We start from the raw sequence: 4,772 nt of genomic DNA on the forward strand, positions 1-4,772 counted from the left end.
CTTCCAAAACAGCAGAGAGAGGAACACTCCCAAACTCATTCTACGAGGCCACCATCACCCTGATACAAAAACCAGAAAAAGATGTCACAAAAAAAAACCCACTACAGACCAGTATCACTGATAAACATAGATGCAAAAATCCTCAACAAAATACTAGCAAACAGAATCCAACAGCACATTAAAAGGATCATACACCATGATCAAGTGGGGTTTATCCCAGGAATGCAAGAATGTATATTCCTCAATATATGCAAAATCAATTGATGTGATACACCATATTAACAAATTGAAGGAAAAAAACCATATGATCATCTCAATAGATGCACAGAAAGCTTTTGACAAAATTCAACACCGATTTATGATAAAAAACCTCCAGAAAGTAGGCACAGAGGGAACTTACATCAACATAATAAAGGCCATATATGACAAACCCACAGCCAACATCATCCTCAATGGTGAAAAACTGAAACCATTTCCACTAAGATCAGGAACAAGACAAGGCTGCCCTCTCTCACCACTTTTATTCAACATAGGTTTGGAAGTTTTAGCCACAGCAATCAGAGAAGAAAAAGAAATAAAAGGAATCCAAATGGGAAAAGAAGTAGCAAAGCTGTCACTGTTTGCAGATGACATGACACTATACACAGAGAATCCTAAAGATGCTACCAGAAAACTGCTAGAACTAATCAATGAATTAGGTAAAGTAGCAGGATACAAAAGTAATGCACAGAAATCTCTTGCATTCTTATACACTAACGATGAAATACCTGAAAGTGAAATTAAGAAAACACTCCCATTTACCACTGCAACAGAAAGAATAAAATACCTAGGAATAAACCTACCTAAGGAGACAAAAGACCTGTATGCAGAAAATTATAAGACACTGATGAAAGAAATTAAAGATGATACAAATAGATGGAGAGATATACCATGTTCTTGGATTGGAAGAATCAACATTGTGAAAATGAGTATACTACCCAAAACAATCTACAGATTCAATGCAATCCCTATCAAACTACAACTGATATTTTTCACAGAACTATAACAAAAAATTTCACAATTTGTATGGAAACACAAAAGACCCCAAATAGCCAAAGCAATCTTGAGAAAGAAAAACGGAGCTGTAGGAAGCAGGCTCCTGGACTTCAGACTATACTACAAAGCTACAGTAATCAAGACAGTATGGTACTGGCACTAAAACAGAAATATAGATCAATGGAACAGGATAGAAAGCCCAGAGATAATACCATGCACATATGGTCACCTTATCTTTCATAAAAGAGGCAAGAATACAGAATGGAGAAAAGACAGCCTCTTCAATAAGTGGTGCTGGGAAAACTGGACAGCTATATGTAAAAGAATGAAATTAGATCACTCCCTAACACCATACACAAAAATAAACTCAAAATGGATTAAAGACCTAAATGCAAGGCCAGACACTATCAAACTCTTAGTGGAAAACATAGGCAGAACATTCTATGACATAAATCACAGCAAGATCCTTTTTGACCCATCTCCTAGAGAAATGGAAATAAAAGCAAAAATAAACAAATGGGACCTAATGAAACTTAAAAGCTTTTGCACAGCAAAGGAAACCACAAACAAGATGAAAAGACAACCCTCAGAATGGGAGAAAATATTTGCAAATGAAGCAACTGACAAAGGATTAATCTCCAAAACTTACAAGCAGCTCATGCAGCTCAATATCAAAAAAAACAAACAACCCAATCCAAAAAAGCAGAAGACCTAAACAGACATTTCTTCAAAGAAGATATACAGATTGCCAACAAACACATGAAAGAATGCTCAACATCATTAATCATTAGAGAAATGCAAATCAAAACTACAGTGAGATATCACCTCACACCAGTCAGAATGGCCATAATCAAAAAATCTACAAACAGTAAATGCTGGAGAGGGTGTGGAGAAAAGGGAACCCTCATACACTGTTGGTGGGAATGTAAATTGATACAGCCACTATGGAGAACAGTACGGAGGGTCCTTAAAAAACTAAAAATAGAACTACCATACGACCCAGCAATCCCACTACTGGGCATATACCCTGAGAAAACCATAATTCAAAAAGAGTCATGTACCACAATGTTCACTGCAGCTCTATTTACAATAGCCAGGACATGGAAGCAACCTAAGTGTCCATCAACAGATGAATGTATAAAGAAGATGTGGAACATATATACAATGGAATATTAGCCATAAAAAGGAACAAAATTGAGTTATTTGTAGTGAGGTGGATGGACCTAGAGTCTGTCATACAGAGTGAAGTAAGTCAGAAAGAGAAAACAAATACCACATGCTAACACATATATATGGAATCTGAAAAAAAAAATAGTCATGAAGAATCTAGATGCAAGATGGGAATAAAGACGCAGACCTACTAGAGAATGGACTTGAGGACATGGGGAGGGGGAAGGGTAAACTGGGACAAAGTGAGAGAGTGGCATGGACATACATATACTATCAAATGTAAAATTAATAGCTAATGGGAAGTAGCCACATAGCACAGGGAGATCAGCTCGGTACTTTGTGAACAGCTAGAGGGGTGGGATAGGGAGGGGGGGTGGGAGGGAGATGCAAGAGGGAAGAGATATGGGGATATATGCATATGTATAACTGATTCATTTTGTTATAAAGCAGAAACTAACACACCATTGTAAAGCAGTTATACTCCAATAAAAACGTTAAAAAAAAAAAAGAATAAAAAGAAGCACAAGGACCAGTCCCTCCAAAGCACTGGTTATCAATAGGCTGAGACCAGCCCAGAACATCCACCCAGCAAGCAAGCATTCAAGCTGGTTCTGAATTGCATCTAAGGATACAAGCACCAATCTGACTCAACCCAACAAACAACCCATTCAACCAATTCAAGAATTCTGCCTTACCATTTTCAAATAAAATCAGTTTTAGCTATGATCTGGGGTACAAAAAAGAAAATCCCTCTCACCCAAAGATCTGCCACCATAAACCCCATGGACCCAAAAGCTATAAACACAAGGGGATAAAACAAAGACAAGACAATGGTTACAAAGAGCATGAGACAGGACTAAGTAAATTTTTAGGAGCCAAGAACAATCAAGCTACTGTGGCAAGCTCCCAGGCCTAGGAGCCACCCATCAGCATGACTAGGGAACTAAGGAAATTACCAGCTGTGCCCACACAAACGTTGCATTAAGCTGGAATGGCCCTCATGTCTCCCTTAACGTAAGTATTTTAAAATGCCCAGACAATACAAACTTATCCCAAGTGACACAGCCTAAAAAAGACTAAAAAGACATGCCAATTAAATGCAATTAGTATCCTGGATAGGATCCTGAAACCGAAAAAGAGCATTAGGTAACAACTAAGGAAATATGAAAGGAAGTACAGACTTTCATTAACATAATTAATATTGGTTGGGACAAATGTCCCGTACTAATGTGGGATGCTGATAACAGGAGACAACTGGCTACAGGGTATATGAGAACTCTGTATTGTCTTGGCAAATTTTCTGTAAATCAGAAACTATCTTTAAATTAAAATTTTATTTAAAAAACAAAAAACCGCTTGCTCCAGATATCCTTGAATCAGGAAAATAGTTCTCTCAACATTTAGTATGAGAAGGCACTGGCGCATTTGTTAAAAAGCAGATTTTCAGGCCCCACTCCAGAACTGTAAAGTCAGAATGGGAGCTGGCGGGGAGGCCAGAGTCTGCATGGAAACAAACGACCAGGTGATTCTTATGCATCTTAACGGTGGTGAGTCACTATCTTGACTGGTGACCCATCGTTTCCCTCTCCTCACACACATAAATAGCCACCAATGAGGCACTGCCCCTTCCAGAGGGCAACTCACCCTCTTAGGCCTTTGCCATCCCAGGGGAAAACAATCCTCCAACAGTAAACAATCCTAAACTATCAGTTGATAACTGGTGTAGGCTGCCATTAGAAAAAGAAAAAAAAAAAAAAAGGTCCCAGACAGTTTCTAGCCTCTCACCTTCCTAAAGAGGCCTTGAGATACCTGCTGTGCCTCCAAACAAAAACTTATCCGGGGGCTTCCCTGGTGGCGCCATGGTTGAGAGTCCGCCTGCCAATGCAGGGGACGCGGGTTCGTGCCCCGGTCCGGGAAGATCCCACATGCGGCGGAGCGGCTGGGCCCGTAAGCCATGGCCGCTGAACCTGCGCGTCCGGAGCCTGTGCTCCGCAACGGGAGAGGCCACAACAGTGAGAGGCCCGCGTACCGCAAAAAAAAAAAACAAACTTATTCGGTACTTGACCCTTTGAAAGAGCCCAACCGCATCCTGCAGTACTAGTCCAGGACTCCCGAACCCCCTCCCTAAAAAAGAAGAGGCACAGCCAAAGCATCCCACTGGGGCATCCTCTTCAGCAGACGCATGCTCCTCGGCTCCCTGGCCGTCTCTGGAGCGACCCTCCCAGAGTGCCCTCTCCAAGGCGAAGAGACCCCACACACACACATGCCCCGCTGCCCAGAGAAAGGAAGGGTTTGAGCTCCAGCCTTGTCGCTATCTAGACCTGTCACTTACTCGGTGGACCCCCGGATCTGTTAAATCTAACTGGCTCTACAGGTTCATTTTAAACCAGTAAACGCAGGTTCCAGCCCCGCGGCCGGCGGGTCTGGACAGCCAGGCGAAGGGCGCCCGCCGGGAGCCGGGCCGCAACGGGAGAGCATCGAAACGCTGGGCTACGCCGCGGGGGCTTGTGGGGCGAGACGGAGCTGTGCCCTGACGCCACCCGTGCGTCCCACCCCCCGCTGCTCAC

The 4,772-nt window shown here is 42.2% G+C and overlaps 1 protein-coding gene across 7 annotated transcripts in view; it reads right to left on the reverse strand.

Annotated features, from left to right (window-relative positions):
* The window catches only part of GALC (galactosylceramidase), a 61,502-nt gene that overhangs the window by 54,739 nt on the left and 1,991 nt on the right, over positions 1–4,772 (reverse strand). The window contains exon 1 of one of the 7 annotated variants that reach the window (XM_032622587.1): positions 4,538–4,714. The exons of 3 other annotated variants lie outside the window; for them this stretch is intronic. The gene's annotated coding sequence lies outside the window, so the exon portion shown is untranslated. Of the gene's footprint in view, positions 1–3,849; positions 3,932–4,537; positions 4,715–4,772 lie in introns of those variants that run through there. 3 more of the 7 variants (XM_032622589.1, XM_032622590.1, XM_032622588.1) reach the window with 3 other exon arrangements.

Source organism: Phocoena sinus, chromosome 2 (genome assembly GCF_008692025.1).
Source record: "Phocoena sinus isolate mPhoSin1 chromosome 2, mPhoSin1.pri, whole genome shotgun sequence".
Lineage (NCBI taxonomy): Eukaryota > Metazoa > Chordata > Mammalia > Artiodactyla > Phocoenidae > Phocoena > Phocoena sinus.